Source organism: Symphalangus syndactylus, chromosome 19 (assembly GCF_028878055.3).
Source record: "Symphalangus syndactylus isolate Jambi chromosome 19, NHGRI_mSymSyn1-v2.1_pri, whole genome shotgun sequence".
Classification (NCBI taxonomy): domain Eukaryota; kingdom Metazoa; phylum Chordata; class Mammalia; order Primates; family Hylobatidae; genus Symphalangus; species Symphalangus syndactylus.
The window spans coordinates 34,983,436-35,003,294 of record NC_072434.2 but is presented as its reverse complement, the minus strand read 5'-3'; the positions used below and the strand labels follow the sequence as shown (position 1 = coordinate 35,003,294).

At 39.4% G+C, this 19,859-nt stretch overlaps 1 pseudogene; it reads right to left on the bottom strand.

The window, feature by feature from the left end:
• Positions 1-18,557: 18,557 nt before the first annotated feature.
• LOC129458533 (NIF3-like protein 1) lies at positions 18,558-19,610 on the bottom strand (annotated as a pseudogene).
• Between the last annotated feature and the right edge of the window lie 249 nt (positions 19,611-19,859).

Here is a 19,859-nt window from a genome sequence, read left to right as displayed (position 1 = left end):
GCCCATGGACAGAGCTTAATGGAAGATGGGAGCAATCAGATGTGAAGAGAGGTGGCATCTCCCCAGGCTGGGACAGCAGCAGGGCATAGCCACCCTGACCCCTATGCCTGGGCCCTGCAGGCTCCTGCTTTGTCCCCTTTCAGACCTGCTAACCCTGTCTGCAGTTTGAAGGAGGTGGAGTTACAGGAAGATGTTTATGGAGATGGATTCTGGGCTGGTGCAGCCTCTGCAGGCCTTAGTTAGGAGCAGAAATCTACTCTTTGTAGATTTGCCAGTTGCATGAATCATCTGGCTGTTCTGTGCCTTGGCAGTGACCCAGCACTGTGGCTGTGGGGGGCCAGAGGGGGTGTCTACAGCCAGCACATAGGGAAGCTTGCTCAGTAGGAGAGGGTAGGAGGAGGAGATGAAATGAGAGAAGCTGATCAAAATAAACATTCCTGCTGCTGCCATTTCCCACCCACCAAACCCCCAAAGTGGCCCATCTAGTCAGTCCTTGGTTGTTCCAATTAGCGACCCCATGATCACTTGTTTGTCCTTTTCAGAGAGTAAGAACAGATCTTCTGTGGATTTCCCCATCTCCCTTATTTTGAACCTCAGAAGCCAACTGGTGACCATGGACAAGTCTCTTTTCCTCTCTTGGCTTCAGTTTTCCTAGATGCAAAGAAAATTGACTGGACTTAGTGTTCTTCAAGCCCTGGGATTCTTGTTCTTCTGTTTCTATGGCCCCCTCCTTGGCCTATTCTTTGTGGTTGCTTGGGTGACCTCCTGTTTCAACCATTCCATGGCTACTTATTTCCCACAGAACAATTCTGAAGCTTCTGGATGTGCTGCTCTAGGCTTTTCTGACCCCTTCAGCCTCAACTTTCACCATGCTATGTCCCCTCAGCCCCCTACTCAATACAGCTGGTGCAATTTTAACATGAAGAATGAAGACTCTATTTAGCTGGCATCCATGCATTGAAGACAGTATTCATGCTGACATGCTGACATCCAAGTCTTTTGCCTTCTTTGTTAGACATGTATTTTTGGGAAGGCAGGTCTGGGCCTGGTCCTCTCTATGTCCCTGACACAAAGAACAGAAGTGACAGGAAAATAGATACTTCTGTAAACATGATTTTTCTTCAAACACTTTATCCAATGATAATGATTCCTACAAAGCTAAAAAAACATTTCCTGCCCCAAATTAAGGAGGGTCTGAGCAAGAGTTCAAAATTCTTCAAGCTACTGTGAACTCTGGTCTTGAAGAAGTAATGTTAAAAAGCAAAGACAAACAGTATTAGTGAAGTCCAAAGTCACTATGGAAAGAATCCCTTTCCCCCTTTAACTCCCACTATCTTTTTAGAGATGCGCTACGATAGGACTGCTGTAGATTGAGTGCTCAAATTCACATGTTGCAATCCTAACCCTCAAGGTGATGGTAATTAGGGGGTGGGGCCTTTGGGAAGTCATTAGGTAATGAGGGCTCCACCTTCATGACAGGGATTAGTACCCTTATGAGAGAGGTTCCAGAGAGAGAGAGAGAGCTAGCCCCTTCTGCCACTGGAAGACACTGCAAGAAGACATCATATGTGAATCAGAAAGCAGGCCCTCACCAGACACCAAACTTGGATTTCTCCACTTTCAAAAACAAATTTCTGTTATTTGTAACCCACTCAGTTTATAGCATTTTGTTATAACAGTCTGAACAAAGTAAGACAAAGAGGATCATTGAGATAACTTCTTATATGAGTATATGCAGAGTTTATCTCCTAGTTTATCTTATAGTAAAGAAGTAACTTCTAGAACTTTGATTTTCTCTTACTTTTCCCTGTATTTAAATGAAAAGAGATACACAATAATACATGTTTTAAACAAAAAACTTGTAAAGTGTTGAAAAGTTGCAGTTCCACAAGCTAATTGCAACTATTTCCATTTTAGGCACATTATTTTCTGTATTTGTCCATGCATTTTATTGCCGTAAGGGTAATGTACAGCATATGATTATATTCTAAAGTTCACTTAATAGATTATTTTGAAACAAGAGAAAAAACATTATAATAAGTTTTAAAGGCTATATAATATATGGCAATTTCATAAATAGTTTTTGAAATATTAAAAAGTATTGGTTTTAGTAAAAGCTCTTCAGTTGAACGGGCATTTTGATTTATTTCAACACAAAATTTACATTCAAATTAATTAATATATTTAAGCCTATCATATTTTTATAGGTTTAAAGGACTCCTTGCTTGTTTTTGGCATTATATTGTGAAAAGCTTATTTTCATTCTACATAAATAAGAATAATGTCCTATTTATGTAATGATTTATAATTATAGACCGCTTTTGCATGTTTTATATCAATTAAAAGAAAAAATACTATGAGTTAGGGAGAAAATGCATTATTGTTCCCACTGTATACATGAAGAAGCTGAAGATCAGAGAGGTTAAGACGTTTGCTCTAATTGTCAGCATGTACCCTTTTGCTCTCAGTTCCGGCTTCTAATAATTCCAGTAGAATGAGAAAAGTTACACTTGACATCCCATTACGAGAACATAGAAAGTATGGAGATTTTTACATACCAAACTGTGATCAATGGTTTCATCTGGGAAGTTATTTTGGACATGCGTTAAAAAGAAGAGTGAGCCATCTGTTTTTATTTTATTCATACTATACTGCCTACATCTTTTCAGTAAATATTGCTCTTTACATAAAAGAGTATTTAATTAAACTAATGTTTACCTACAGAAACCGCCAAAATAGCAGAGACCACTCTATCTACTGTCATCATAAACTTTGCTTTTCAGTGTATTTTTGGTCATTGGTGATGTTTCTAAAACTATACCATTATGCTTTACAGAACACTTTTTACTAGAGTGTTCATAATTCAGCTAATAATAATTTATTGCACACTAACAATGTACACAAAAGTGTTCTAGGTACCACTTAAGGCCATAGTGAGTTCATATATTTTTAATGGCTCTCGGAACTTCACATAGAATCATATGAAGATTTTAACACATGACATGACTGTATGACATGACTAACCAAATGAAAGTGCACTGACATCTCAGCATTATCCCACTGATTTTCTGGGAATGGCCACATAAGGAATTAAATTCTTATCAGATTGAACATTATCTTAGAGCAACTCTTTCTATCTTGGGGATAGCAAAATAAAACAAAGATTATTAATGTTTATGGGCATTGTTACTGAATACCTATTGGACTTATAAGGAATAAAACACATTCACCTTCTCCTGTATTTCTGTAAAGTCATATAAACACTCATGCATTTTGAAAAGTTTAGATTCATAAAATTGTTTTAATCAAAATTATGTATCTGTGTTTTAATAGGTGCATGAAGCACACATTGAGAGGTAAGCAAGTTTTGTTTTGTTTCCTCTCACTCTATTCCTTCTGTTCTTTATTCCTCATCTTGACATGGCATTGAATTAAAAATCTCAGATCCAAGAAGGTTCTTACAGGCCTAATTTCCTCATTTTGCAGATGAGGAAACTGAGGGTTAGAGAGGTTAATTGGTACCATGGATTGTATGAGGATATTTCAACACTAATTACCATGGCTCTTTTTGTGTCTGTTTACAAAGAACTAAACGCAATGTTTCAGGTGCAGACAAGGAATTCTACAGTTGAAAGTGTCATATAATTTTTAAATAAGGCAGTCTAAACACAAATCAAGTTTTGTGGGAGCTGCATTCCTGTCACATATATTCAACTTTTAATTTGAGAAAATATTTTAGTCTCTTCATATGTGTTTGTTTAACCTAAGTAGCCCTGACTCTGCGTGTACATGTGAACACAAGTTTGTATGTGAGAGAGAACATATAAAATGGTTGTGTTTCTAGCCTGATTGCAGTTGAGTTCAGAAAATCCTTATAAAAAGCACTGTGCTATATATCAGAGATACAAAAATAGATAGAACATGACTGATTACTGTCCTCTATATATGTACAACTTAGTGGTGGAGCCATACATAAGATAATCTAATATATATGTTGAATACTGCAATAGCTGTAACAAGAGAATCCATTTTAGTCTGAAGCAGTTTTTGATAGTGGTCAATTTATAATCCTTAAAAAATGATTTGATGCACATATGGGCTCTTGATAACTGAATAAGAGTCCAGGGCTGAAGAACGTGAAGGGCAAAAGGAGTCACGTAAACACGATTCACACGGTTCAATAGGCGCACACTGCTTGATGTTTGTGGCAAGCTACATGGAGTTCTGTATTGATAGGGTGTGAAGTTTGATTCAGAAAGTAATAAGGGAATAAAATTAAAGAACAAGGGAATAAAGAGGACTAGAGAACCTGGACCTTTTTCTTTAGGCAGTGGCAGCCACTGAAATGTTTTAAGCAAGAGAGTAAAGATGATCGATGTTCATTTTACATTCCATTGTTAGAAGTTGGGAGAATGGGTTTGAGGGTATATGATTAACAGAACAGGGAATCAATGAAGATTTTTGCCTCGTTCCAAGAAATAGAGAGTAGGGAAAGGAAGTGAAACAGTTTTAGCAGAAATGTAGTAACGGAAGGACCAATATATAATTAGTTGGTAAAATCAGCAAGATTTGCTGATTATTAGCAAGAGTGTGGGAAGTATCAAGGCTCACCATCGGGTTTCTAATTGAACAAATGATGATGACAACATGAAATATGGACTAGAGGAATACGTGGCAAAGGAAGGATGATGAGCTTGTGAAGAGTTTAAAACAGATGCAAATCTTAGAGCTACGACTTGAGTAACATCAGCATATATGAGAGCTTGAAATACTCCTGGGAAAGTCTGTAGAATGAGAACAAAGAAGGGGTTTTAAAAAAAGTACCTTGTAAAACACTAACACTGAAGGGCAGAAAAAGAGGACCTAACTGAGAAGCAAAATGTGCACTCATCACTGAAATAGGAGAGAAGGCGTTAGTGGGTAGTTTTAAAAAGTAATCTACAGTGGCAAATGCAGCAGAGAGGCCTAATGAGACAGGGGTCTTTTCGCTTAGGCTTTTATAAAATTTGTACATTATTCTAAACTATCAGTATGGTTTGCGTTTCTTATTCTCTGATGAACACTTCACATGAGTTCACTAGGAAATTCTTCACTGATGAAAATACACAGCCAGTCAGGCCTGAGGAGAGTGACTGAAGCTGACCTTCCACACCCACCAGCCATATGCCAATACTGAACACTTGGAGGGCACTTAGTCCATTTTGAGATGGGCTATCAATATGAAATACACACTGGATTTCAGAAGCATTGTCTGAAAATGTAAAATATCTCATTAATAATTTTTATATGAATTACAAGTTCAGATCATAATATGTTGAATATACTGGGTTACACTAAATATGTTATTAAATTTAACTTCACTTGCTTGTTTTTACTTTTCTTAATGTGACCACTAGAAAATGTAAAATTACGCATGTGGCTTGCATTTGTGGCTGACATTTTCTATTAGATGGTGGTACTCCAAGCTGTGCTTACTTCCCTTTGCTTATATTTTTCACAAAATCCAGGGTAGATCTGTTTACCCCGTGACTCTTACATATCCACTGAATCCCAGCTCAGAAGCTATAGTTTTCTTTTTTCTTTGGAGACAGAGTCTCACTCTGTCACCCAGGCTGGAGTGCAGTGGTGTGATCTTGGCTCACTGAACTCTCGCTTCTTGGGTTCCAGCGGTTCTCCTGCCTCAGCCTCCCGAGTAGCTGGGATTACAGGAGTGTGCCACCATGCCCAGCTAATTTATGTATTTTTAGTAGAGATGGGGTTTCACCATGTTAGCCAGGCTGGTCTTGAACTCCTGACCTCAGGTGATCCACCCGTCTGAGCCTCCCAAAGTGCTGGGATTACCACGCCTGGCCAGAGGCTATAGTTGTTTATGCCAACTTCAACAGCCTCAATTCACAGTGATCCTCTGCTTTCCCAAATGCCTCTGATAAACTGATAATTAGAATATGAGACACATGAGATATTTTGTTCTCTGTTGTTCTCTTCAGAACATCTTTTTTGTAAATAATATAGATAACTTTTATTCTCTAATTATTTTAATTTGTTATATTTTAGTTCTTGTTCTAGGCTACATACAAACATAGATATGTATTTTTATCTATGATAATATGAAGACCTTAATAATAAATCCATAGGTTGAAATGATAGGATCTGGTAAAGGCAAGCTATTTCTGACTATCAGTGATAAAACACATCTAGGGCAGAACTTTCTGGTTAGCTCCTTACTTTAGTCACGCCCTGACTTGTGACATTCTAATGATGAATAGTATTATCATCATTAGCTGTTCAAACATGGAATATATTTTTGAGCTGTATAATATTTAGTAACATTAACTAGATTGAATGTTTGAAATGTTCACCTAGTTTCATAGGTCCTAAACACACATTAAATCAGCAGAAAAATATACTCTTTTTATCATATACTTGGAGTATTTCTATCTCTGTGTTTGGAATACAAATGCATAATTTTTCTGTAAAAAACACCATGTATTCCAAAAATTTTGTACACAATGTATTTCACTGTCAGAGTGAAACTAACATGAATTTAATTGTTGCTTTCAAATCATACTCAATCATTTATTCAACATTTGCTATTTGTCAATACATTATTCAGTATTTCCTTCACTAGGAAGACATTTCATTACTATAAATTAGTACTAATTATAAAATAATTACTCAAGAAAAAGCTATGCCAGGTGAAAGAATTAGCTGTTCCTTACTAGCCACTGCAATCATCTATTAAACATATATTTATGTATACTAGTCAAGAATGAAATTTCAATTGAAAAATCATAACTTGTTTTTGGTGCAAATTTAAACCTGATCAAAATAATAAAAAGAATATATTTTTATTCTAAAGCTGGTTAGTAGCCAAAATTATTTCATCTGTCTACCTACTTATCATCTATCTACTTGATACTAAAACGAATTGACTCAGACTCATGTTTGCTGAACTATTTTTATTTGCACAGCTACTCTTTTCCACAAGTAAAAATCTTTATCATTTTCTCCCATTCTGTCTTCTGTATCTCTCTCTGCATATTTATTCACAAATGAAGAAGCGGTAAAACTTTAGTGTACATCTATTACTCAGTTTATGGTATGTTTCCTCTTCATATGTAATTCACATGTGAAGGATTAGATCTAAATATAACAAAAAGTATGCTTTTTGTTTGTGCTTTGTGGGTGCCACCATCTAATTCCTCCATCCACCTGTGCACTATGAAATGTGCCCAGGAATAATGGTGGGTGCTTGGTACAGTCTTGGTGTAGAGATGTGCTGGTGCCCCTACCTTGAGTTTTCCTGATCCAATCCTTGTAGAATCCAGGAGTCTAGGAGAAAACTCACCTGTCACTTGACCCCATCAGTCAGCATAGTTAGAATTTCAGTCAAATATATTTGATGTCATACAGATAAAAATTCAGGATAATTTACTTCTATACAGAAAATATATTGGCAATACAATGTAGTTAAGAACATTAGACCAAATAAAACAAATAAGGTCTAAAGAAATATTAGAAATAAAACAAAGCATTGCAAAACTCTAGCTTCATTCCACATAAACAACTCCTGAGTTAGAGAAATCCTATTTGTGAGCTCTTCTCACTACAGAATCTCGGAGTTGAAATGGCACTTAGAGATCATTGAGCCCAAATTTCTCAACACGCACAAAGAAATTGAAGTAACTTTTCCAAGGACAAACTGCAAGTTCTAGCAGAGTGGAGACAAAACCTAGGTCTCTTGTCTCCTGTTTGGATGGGCTTCTGCCACACTATGCCTAAGATACAGCAAATTAGGACAATGTTCCAAGCTCTGGCTTTACACTAAGATACCAAAGCACTCAGACAATAATTCATGGGAAGGCCAGTGGAGGAAGAATGAAATGGCTCTATTGTATATGCTTAAAATAATGTAAAGTCCCCATCCATCACTCTGAAGGCTGCTTGTTGAAGGAGCTCAGGTGGCATATTCACAGGGCACTGTATCTAAGGAGAAAGATACTACATTGCAAACACTGTTAACCTATGTGAGTGCAAGTGAGCAGAGATAGATTGCTGGCTTCCTGGCTGAGTCTCGCAAACTTGAGCTTGTGGAGTTACACAGTGGAGATCCCCATCATCACACAGCCACAGCAGCACACTTGGCCATGCATGCACGTTCACAGGCACACACAGCCCCACAGCGGCAGGCTGTTCCCATCAGCTTCAGGGACACCATCCGAGGACACGTCCCTCGCCCATCTGCTGTTCCGGGAGGCTCAATTGCTCTGAATTTGTATGTGACATTTGCCTCATTGTGAAGTGGGTATAAAAGAGTATTATTGAGCAAGGGAAAGTGCCAACAAAATCCTGTCTAAGCTTAAGGCAGATCTCCTTAGCATCTCTGCCTCTTATTTCTCACAGGTTGTATAGGCTGTGAGCAAAAATTGAAAACATGGTTAATTTTTTGGAATAGCCTACAGAATGAGTTTAAGACTAATGTTTCTGTTAAAACCTCATAGCTAGCTTTCCCCTACATAGAAACTAATAATAAATCATGTTAACTTACTACATTTTAACTTAAGAAACAGCTTCGGCCCGGCACCGTGACTCACGCCTGTAATCCCAGTGAGAGGTGACAATGTGCTGGCGGTCCTCGCTTGCTCTCGGCCCCTCCTCTGCCTGGGCTCCCACTTTGGTGGCACTTGAGGAGCACTTCAGCCCACGGCTGCACTGTGGGAGCCCTTTTCTGGGCTGGCCAAGGCGGGAGCCGGTTCCCTCAACTTGCAGGGAGGTGTGGAGGGAGAGGCGCGAGCGGGAACCGCGGCTGCGCGCGGCGCTTGCGGGTCAGCTGGAGTTCCGGGTGGGCGTGGGCTTGGCGGGCCCGGGATTGGCCGGCCCTCACTCAGAGCAGCCGGCCGGCCCTGCCAATGAGGGGCTTAGCACCCAGGCCAGAGGCTGCGGAGGGTGTACTGGGTCCCCCAGCAGTGCCAGCCCACCAGTGCTGCGCTCGATTTCTCACCGGGCCTTAGCTGCCTTCCCTAGGGGCAGGGCTCGGGACCTGCAGCCCGCCATGCCTGAGCCTCCCACCCCCTCCATGGGCTCCTGTGCAGCCCGAGCCTCCCCAACGAGCGCCACCCCCTGCTCCACGGCGCCCAGTCCCATAGACCACCCAAGGGCTGAGGAGTGCTAGCGCACGGCGCAGGACTGGCAGGCAGCTCCACCTGCAGCCCTGGTGCAGGATCTACTGGGTGAAGCCAGCTGGGCTCCTGAGTCTGGTGGAGATGCGGAGAACCTTTATGTCTAGCTCAGGGATTGTAAATACACCAATCAGCACCCTGTGTCTAGCTCAGGTTCTGTGAATGCACCAATGGACACTCTGTATCTAGCTGCTCTGGTGGGGCCTTGGAGAACCTTTATGTCTAGCTGATGGATTGTAAATGCACCAATTAGTGCCCTATCAAAACAGACCACTCGGCTCTACCAATCAGCAGGACGTGAGTGGGGCCGGATAAGAGAATTAAAAGCAGGCTGCCCGAGCCAGCAGTGGCAACCCGCTCGGGTCCCCTTCCACACTGTGGAAGCTTTGTTCTTTCACTCTTTGCAATAAATCTTGCTACTGCTCACTCTTTGGGTCCACACTGCTTTTATGAGCTGTAACACTCACTGCAAAGGTCTGCAGCTTCACTCCTGAAGCCAGCAAGCCCACGAGCCCACCGGGAGGAAAGAACTCCAGACGTGCTGCCTTAAGAGCTGTAACACTCACCGCGAGGGTCCGCGGCTTCATTCTTGAAGTCAGTGAGACCAAGAAGGCACCAATTCCAGACACACCAGCACTTTAGGAGGCCGAGGCGGGTGGATCACCTGAGGTTGGGAGTTCGAGACAAGGCTGACCAACATGGAGAAATCCTCTCTCTACTAAAAATACAAAATTAGCTGGGCGTGGTAGCGCATACCTGGAATCCTAGCTACTCGGGAGCCTGAGGCAGGAGAATCGCTTGAACCTGGGAGTCGGAAGTTGCAGGGAGCTGAGATCATGCCACTGCACTCCAGCCTGGACTACAGAGCGAGACTCTGCCTACAAAAAAAAAAAAAAAAAAAAAAGAGAAAGAAACAGCTTCATAGTACTAATTTCCCGTATGTGGGCCAGGAGAAGACCTCATCTTCTCATACCAACAATGTCAATAGAAGAAATTGCACTTTTTATTCTCATATATCAAGTTTAAATGATTATTTACCTTTTTAAGATTATATTTTATGTTAATTGAATGTAATTGGTATTACTTATCTAAAATATAAATAAAGAATACTTAATTATTTTTCTGCCTCATAGCCCTTACTTTGTATTAAAGCCCAACATGCCAGTTTTATTCAAATTTCTTAATCCCATTACAAAGGAGAAATGCTACACAAAAAGAGTTTTAAGGGCCAAATGATTTCCAGTCTGTAATGTTACATATGAAATATTCTGAAAAAGTCAAATCAAACTCCATCCTTTGAAAAAAATACAATATGTATGTCTTGCATGACACTACCAAATGAACATAAGCTCTGATTTTGATGTTTTTGTTTCTGTCGTTTTTGAGAGAACTGATGAATCAGAAACCAGTTATGATCTCTCCTCTCAGACGTATTCTCTGACATCAAAACACTCCATGGTGACTTCAAGAAGCCAGCCTGGTGGGTGTCCAGGTGGTGCAGGGGAAGGCATAGGGCTACCAGTTGCTCAAAACCTGAGGAGGTAAAGAAGGAAAGGCCCGTGGTGCTGCTATACCCTGATTCCTGGGAACCTGATGTCTAGCAAGACAGCAGGGGAGAGTAAAACCTAGAAGAGGAGCAGCGGCATCTTCCCACCCACAGCAGCTTCTTTTCCTAGCTGCAGATCCATCACTCCCTACAGCCTGGACACTCTGAAGAGAAGAACCATCCTTAGACCCCATAGATTGAAAGGGATGAGTCACTGGCTTTTTGAGGCACCATCTAGCTGCAGTATGTGTCTGGCCCTAAAAGGTAATGCTATCACCAAGGACTTGCCACTGCTTCAGTGATTTGTGAAACACCCATGGATGACACTTCTCTCCACAAAACTGGTATCCCACAGTACACTTATTGTTGGGTCCATGAGGGGCATGCTCTTTGCTTGGGAGGCACCACTAGCACTTTATCCTGCAAGGACCAGAAGAAGACTGAAAGACTGAATCCAAGTGAACAGTAGCGCAGTTGAAGGAACTAGACAAGCAGCAATGAAAGATGTTGGAGAAGATGCGAGTAGAAGACTTAGAAGAAGAAATGGATGCCTCTGGAAGGAAAACAAATACAAGTAAAAACGATGAGATGGGCTGTCCATGAAGAACGAGAGAAGATATTGTGAAAGCTGAAGCTGAAGCTGAAGAGAACTTTGCTGTCTAAGAGTTTTCACAGAAAAGGGAGGTCTTTTATATCAATAATCAAACAAATCTCCCCCACCATTTTTTTAAACCAAGGAAGAGAAAAATTAGAATATGAATTTGATGAACAGGGGCACAGAGAGGTCTTGGTTCTGCAGGATGAGGTTTGATTCATCAAGAAAACAATGCCAGGCTGAAGCCATTCACTTAGGAGAGAAAAAAGAGAAGTAAAGATCCAGTGGTCAGAGGAAGCTTGTTCGTTTCTCTGTACTGTGAGATTCCCACTGCATCAGGAGGCAGTATATCAGAAAAAGAAAGTCTGGAACTGGGAAGATGAAGACTTTCATGACAGTGATGATGACATATTCTGTCATTCAGCTTACCTGGTTGAGAAGTGTCTGAATCAAATTACAAAGGCTGGGAAGATTGATGAGAAGCCAGAGAACTTTGCATTACCGGTTGCAAAGTTAAATGATGCTGAAATCTGAAGCCTCAAGCAAAGTTCTATCAGAATCACCATCTCAGGCTTCTTTTTTTTTTTTTTTTTTTTTTTTTTTGAGACGGAGTCTCGCTCTGTCGCCCAGGCTGGAGTGCAGTGGCGCTATCTCGGCTCACTGCAAGCTCCGCCTCCCGGGTTCACGCCATTCTCCTGCCTCAGCCTCTCCGAGTAGCTGGGACTACAGGCGCCCGCCACCACGCCCGGCTAATTTTTTGTATTTTTAGTAGAGACGGGGTTTCACCATGGTCTCGATCTCCTGACCTCATGATCCGCCCGCCTCGGCCTCCCAAAGTGCTGGGATTACAAGCGTGAGCCACCGCGCCCGGCCAATCTCAGGCTTCTTTAGATGTGTTCATGTCAGAAGTGAAATAGAGAAATTCATTCATTAAGTGGTATGTCCCAGAAGAAATTTTGAGAACTTTGAACTGATGAAACTATAGAGCTTAAAGGATTGATAAAAATTGTAAAGTTCAGGTCTCTACCTCAGAACTAAACATGATTGAAAATTAGACTAAAGATGCAGACAAAAAGCTACAAAGCTTATATTGACTCTCTTGGGTGCCATAAAAGGAGGAAGCAAATTGAAATAAAAAACTGGAATAGTAAAGAATTTACTTACCAAGCACTTCTGATTGTAATGGAAAGATGAGCCTGAAAGGGAGGAAAGAAAGCTTAGGAGGAAGAAAGGAACAGAAAACACATAAGAAGAAAAAAAGGAGGATGGAAGCAGTAGGCTGGAGCAAAAATTAGAGCCAGAATAATCAGTTCAGGGATTGAGGTATTTCCCAGATTTCACACGTTCTCGAGAGATAGAAAACCATGGCAATATGTCTCAGCCAGATGAAACAGAAGCATTATTATCAAGAGATTAGCAAAGCAGCCTCATCACTCAAGGAACCTCCAATATCAAAAAAAAAAAAAAATGTGAGAAAAAACAAAGATAATTTTTAAAAAAAGCTTCAAGTCCAAGGAAATTTATTCATTTATTTATTTTTATTTTATTTTATTTTATTTTTAAGACAGATTTCCACTCTTGTCACCCAGGCTAGAGTGCAATGGTGCGATCTCAGCTCGCTGCAACCTACACCTCCCAGGTTCAAACAATTCTCCTGCCTCAGCCTCCCAAGTAGCTGGAACTACAGGTGCACACTACCACGCCAGGCTAATTTTTTGTATTTTTAGTAGAGATGGAGTTTTACCATGCTGGCTAGGATGGTCTCGAATTCCTGACCTCAGGTGATCTACCCACCTCGGCCTCCCTAAGTTGTGAGATTAGAGGCGTGAGCCACCATGCTTGGTCATCCAAACAAATTTAAAGCAACATTTTTCTTGAAATATCCAAAAGACGATCCCAGTTACTATGGATGAGTCCTCCCTGACTCCAAAACGGTGACAGCAGGATCCATCTTCATGAAAATGTTTGCATTGATTGCTTCAGACTTCCAAAGGCAGACCTTGTAAACCAAGTGGCATGAGGTATTTGGGATAATACATCGAGGTGAATGGTCAGAGAAGGTGTTCAGAAGAGCATTTGTAAAATGTGGTAACTGGTCTTTTCTTCCATGGTTTTAGTTTCTTAAATTTATCTAACTGTCTGATTCTTCTGAATTTGGTATTTATATGTAAGGGTGTTTGTGTGTACATATACAAAAATGAAACCAATGCATCTTGAGAATTACAAATGGAGAAAATTGACCCTACTAAAATGAGAAGGCAAAAAGAAAATTGTCATGAAAAGAAAAGAAACACTTTGGTATGATGAGTTCATGATTCTATTTCTCAAGTATATTGTTTCTTCTAATTTTTTAAAATTTTATAATAAAACAAAAATAAGATATTCTCTTACTAGGCTACAAGTATCTTCTCATTTAGTAAGGGAGCAGATTCAGAGACTATTTTTGAAATTTTCTAGTATAAACTGATTTTTATTATATTAGATATTTCAAATATTTGATTTAAAATACTATTGGAAATAAAATTCATGAATTATAATATTTATGAGAGCTTAGTTTGGGAATTTACAGATTTTTTATGGTTATAAAATGCATATTAGATAAATATTTTCAATGCACATTGTTTTCTTTTAAAGGAAAAAAAAAGGTATCTGTTTTCAGGTTACCTGTGGGCAAGAACAGTGTATATTCACTGAAAGGAAATAATTCAGGAGATCAGGAAGTTTTGGTACATAATGTGGCCTTCAAAGTATCTTAACACATTTTTGATGGCTATCTTACTTTTAAAGTAGTAAAAACAATCTAATGTTCCATATTTGACAAGACAGCATTTTATCAGAAGATTATCAAGTTGTAACCTGGTGATAAGATTTGAAAAATATTTAGGGAAAAAGTGAGAAATGGAGCCATATAAATAAAAGTGATTTGGTAATAGAGCTATAATTATCTCAGTAAGTTCAGGTTGTGGTGGAAATTTAATGAATACTGGTAAATTCAGTATACTTCAATTCCAAATTATATATTCTCGATCACCTTTAATTAAAATAGAAATGACTGGCCGGGCACAGTGGCTTACGCCTGTATTCCCAGCACTTTGGGAGGCTGAAGTGGGCAGATCACCTGGGGTCAAGAGTTCAAGACCAGCCTGGCCAACATGGTGAAACCCTGCCTCTACTAAAAATACAAAAATTAGCCAGGCATGGTGGTGCGCACCTGTAATCCCAGCTACTTGAGAGGCTGAAGCAGGATAATCGCTTGAACCCAGGAGGTGGAGATTGCAGTGGGCCAAGATCACACCACTGCACTCCAGCCTGGGTGACAGAGTGAGATTCCATCTCAAATATAAATACATAAATAGAAATTAGTATTATACAAGCAGAATTCCACTTGGAGTCACAAGATGGTTGTATCTAGGCTGAGTTGCACCTGCATTAATTTTTTTTTTTCCTAGGATAGTGTTTTATGTATTTGTTTTAAATGTGATGGTTTTAAACGGAGCATATTTCATCTGCTTCAGTGTTTTTTAAATTGTGAAAGTGTCCAGTATGAAACATATTTTTTTTTCTTTCTTCAACTGTTAAGTTCAGGGGTACACGTGCAAGATGTGCAGGTTTGTTACATAGCTAAATATGTGTCATGGTGGTTTGCTGGACAGATCAACTCATCACCTAGGCATTAAGCCCAGCATTCATTAGCTATTCTTCCTGACACTCTCCATCCCCCCAACCCCCTTCAACAGGCCCCAGTGTGTGTTGTTCTCTACCATCTGTCCATGTGCTCTCATCATTCAGCTCCTACTTATAAATGAGAACATATGGTGTTTGATTTTCTGTTTCTGCATTAGTTTGTTGAGGATAATGGCTTCCAAATCCATCCAAGTTCCTGCAAAGGACATGATCTTATTCCTTTTTATGGCTGCATAGTGTTTCGTGGTGTAAATGTACCACATTTTTTTTATCCAGTCTATCATTGATGGGCATTTGGGTTGATTCTGTGTCTTTGCTATTGCGAATAGTGCTGCAATAAACATATGTGCATGTATCTTTATAGTAAGAGACACATTTTGTATTGTTACCCAAACTCTCTCTCTGTTACACACACACACACACACACACACACACACACAGAGTATTTACTGCTTACTACATTTGTGGGGTATGTTCTGATTGATCTATTGTGTTCTATTCTATTAGATTTTTTTTTTAATTTGAAAAGTGCTGCCTGTGGCCCACCAAATTCAACCTGAAGTTGAAAGCATAGTCTGTTTGCTTACCTTTGGCAAATGCCACACATTTCATTACCTAACCTGCCCTCAAAGGCATTTATATTTGAACCTTTAACTAGATTAGGAAAAGTTGTTCTTAAACCTGCAGGGAACATTTTCAAAAGCTGATGAACAGATCAGATGGGGTGAAATAAATAATGTCGGATGAGAAGGGAAATCTTAGATTCAGGAAGGGAAAATAAATTATGTACATTGTTACTATTTACTATTAAGCACTTGAGTCACCAATGAACCTTGAAAATCAGTGAGCGTGCTTTCGACTGCAAAAACAAACAAACAAACAAATTCCAAACACAAATGAAATTAAATAGTAAGAATATATATTAAAAATGAACTGAATTAAGTAATAAAGATATTTATTGACTCCCATGTCTAAAAGTTCAGAGGTTGAGTAAGTTTATTTACAATGACTCAATGATGTTACTAAGTAATTTATTTTCCCATATTACCATTTTACTATTTTGGATATTTGATTCATCCTAAGACTAGTTTTCCTTGTGACCTTCAGGTAGCTCCAATAGGCATTCTTTCTTGGTCATGACAGAGAGAAAAAATATATATCTCCCAGGGATGGAATGTAAGTCCTTATTCTAGTCTGATTGGTCCAACATAGTTATGTTGGATCCTTTGAATCAATGTTAATCTTCTGGGGATTGCCAGCCATTGATTGGCTGCAACTAATTCAGAACTATTCCTGGAGTTGAGAATGAGTTCAACTTCTCTGGAGTCACACAGTGGAGGAGTAAATCTTGCATCAAAATTGGGATTCAGTTAGAATGGGAAAAGTTGTGGTGAGGGGCTAGATAATACATGCTGCAAATGCAGTGTAGAGGTTTTTTTTTTATAAATCTTCTTTGATGGAACTATCTTATTTCATGGCTTCAACATTCCTCAATTTCCTGTAGCTGAAGCTTGGACAGTCATGGAAAAGATCAGCTTTATCTTAAGAGCTGGGATATGTACCAGCCTTAGTCATGTACCAGAGAACAGGAAAGTTAGCACCATTTATATCCAGATTGCTTAGTATTAATGATCTTTATTTGTATTTATTTCCAACTATTTATCACACTTAAGTAACTGAGATTCATTTTTATTTTTTACTACCATCTTTCCCTTATTTTATTCTCTTGCATTTCAGTGTGCGTGATGATAATCAGCCTGATTCCTTATCATATTTAGGACTTCAGCTGCAACTTATTCAAGCCAATCTTGATACCTAGAACTTTGAGTCCTCCCCGATATCAAACTTTGTATTTAAGACCATATTTCTACTGGAAATCATCCTGTTGCCCATTTGGATCTCCAAGTAGCTCTCGATCCTTGTTTTCCAATTGTCACGTTAATGGACACATTGCTGACTTCTGCTTTATTTATTTAATCATAATTGCTTTTCTTTAAATTTTCTTAGTGCATCTTGCCACAATTTCTAAGAATTACTGTCTAGTAAACTGGAATTCCTTTTACAGACTGCTCTAGATTTTCTCTAAACTTTAGTAGTGCCTTACATTTTTTAACACATTTAGTCCAAGATGTTGACCTCTTCCACTCTTACCCAGGGTTTACACTAAACCCTTCCATGCTTGCTACACATATCAGATATTTCTCTTTCTCCCTTTCAGATCTGTCTGGACCAAGTATTTCATTTGGTCCCATAAGGGATCTGTTTAGAAACTATATAAGAGACTTTAAAATTCTACTTGCCCAATTGTGTATAACCTACTTATTAGTAATCTTGAGGCTAGGATGATAGTTTATTAATTTTTTTAATTCGTCACCTATAGAATTTAGCCTTGTGTCTTACAATAGTCAGTCAATAAATAGAGTTAATTAATATATATATAAATGAATATAACGAATGAATTAATATATTCATGGAGCCATTAACCTTGTTTAGTTCTGAAAATTCTTCCTAGTGCCCGTAAATCTCTTCTAGATATTTCTAATTTGCTGTACTAAGACAAACCCAAGGTTTGGAGTCCTGGGTGGTTGAAAAAGGAATGCTTTGTACTACTAGAGGACTTTTTTCAGTATTCAAATGGTGCTAACCCAGCCAATCTTACTGTTCCTCATTACTACTGTAGGAATATCCAATCTTTAAGTCACAGTCCTGGCACAAATGGAGAAGTAGACATCCACTGTCTACAGAATTAGCAGTTGGTGAAGTATATGAAGTATTTCCTAGTAGTACAAGAGTGAAAAATTCAGGAAAAGGAAATGAATTTAGAAACTTTTTTTTTTTTTTTTTTGAGACGAAGTCTTGCTCTGTTACCCAGGCTGGAGTGCAATGGCATGATCTCATGATCTCAGCTCACTGCAACCTCCACCTCCCGGTTCAAGTGATTCTCCTGCCCCAGCCTCCTGCGTAGCTGGGATTACAGGCATGCACCACCACGGCCAGCTAATTTTTGTATTTTTAGTAGAGATGGGGTTTCACCATGTTGGTCAAGCTGGTCTCAAACTCCTGACCTCGTGCTCTGCCCACCTCTGCCTCCCAAAGTGCTGGGATTACAGGCATGAGCCACCATGCCCAGCTGAGAAACTTTCTTAAAGGATAATTGACATGCTAACATCCCATAGAGCTTGAAAAAACACAAAGAAAAGTGCAGGGCTATCAGGACTGGTATATGTGTTGGTACCCAACCACCTAATATGTATCCTGGATTAAATTACAAAAGCATTTAATATATCTACAGCACATATTTAAAAAGCTGGAATGATAAAAATATTCACCAGTTCATGACTTTTTTTAGGTAAATAGATTTTAGTCTTTCCTAAAATTTATAATAAATATTTGTTCTTTAACATGGTAGTTATATTTCAGTTTTTACCTTATGAACTATAAAACATGTGGTGAACCAGTGTAACAAATCAGAAATTATAATAAATTTTAAGACACTCTTCTGAAAGGGCCCAATCGATTTGTAGATTGTGTTATCCTGATGTTCCTCTCTGTGTTATACTACATAAAGAGGGTCCTTGCTTGTCTCTGAAGGATAATATTAATCGTACTCTTCAAATAAGCACCCAGTATATCTCAAATGTCAGAAAGAAAGTCTTATTCAGTGTTGCTGAGTTCATAAAGGATGACATTTATTCCTTAGGAAGCAGCATTCAGAATATTATGATGAGACATCCCACCTGGGAGGTAAAGGTCAACTTCTATACTCTGCAGAACGCTGCTCCCAGAACCAGCACACAGGGCCACGACTTTGACTTTAGAACTCTACGGTCCTCCCTACTCTAAGAACTAAGCACATATGTGATAGTTTTAAGCGGCTTGTGATTTGCTCAGTCATGGTTGTCAGGGAGATAGATTCATCTAGTATGCATTACCATCCCATTCCAGTATGTAGAAGCAAAGGCTTCTCCAGTACATAATTTCAGTCTTCTGATGTGATTTTATGTTCTGGGAGAGAAAAGCCACTATCTGCATCAAAGTCTTCTGACTATCATTGACACTGAGCCATGTTTGTTTTTCATCATCAATCCCAGCAGACAAAGAAGTGACAGAAACATTCACAACTTTTTTTCACTGCAGACATGACTTTGTCTAGGTCTTCGGTGGGTTCTCTCTGTGGAGTAGTTGGAAGCTTTGAAAGTATGCATCAGCCTGGAGGTCCAAGCTCCAAGCCCTTTAGCCAACTAGTTGCAAACTCCCTGGGGTGCAGCATCGTAGGCTATGTGAGGAAAATACATACCAACTTCATTCTCCAGACCCTGGATTACCAGGAGCTCTTTCCAGGTTTTCTAGGTTATGCTGAAAATTAGTGGATGGTAGGAGAGAATGGTCTGAAAATTAGCGGATGGTAGGAGAGAATGAGGTCTGCCTTCCTTCACAGCACCTCCTCCATCACTCCCTCAGTCAAGTCATTGGTCTGGAAGAGTGTGTTTATAGTATGTGATGCTCTTGGTTCCACCAGCAATCCAATATTGTCATAACTCTCAGCAAATGAGAGGGATGCAAAGTCATTCAAGGAGGCAAGCAGAGCCTTCAAATCCATGAAATAACGAGATTTGCAGATCAGGGGATCTTTTAAGCAGAACAGATTCCGTGTCCTGATACTACACCGTTCTCTAGATTCTTCTAAACCTGGCAAGCTAGAAAGTGAAGCCCTTGTGGGCCACCACACTGGCTTTGAGTTATTTACTGTTACATTTGAAAGAGCCCTTGGAAATAACATAATAGAACACCCTCATTTCACAGATTAGAAAACTGTGAGGCTGTATAGCTTGAGGTCGCAGTTAACAACAATGGG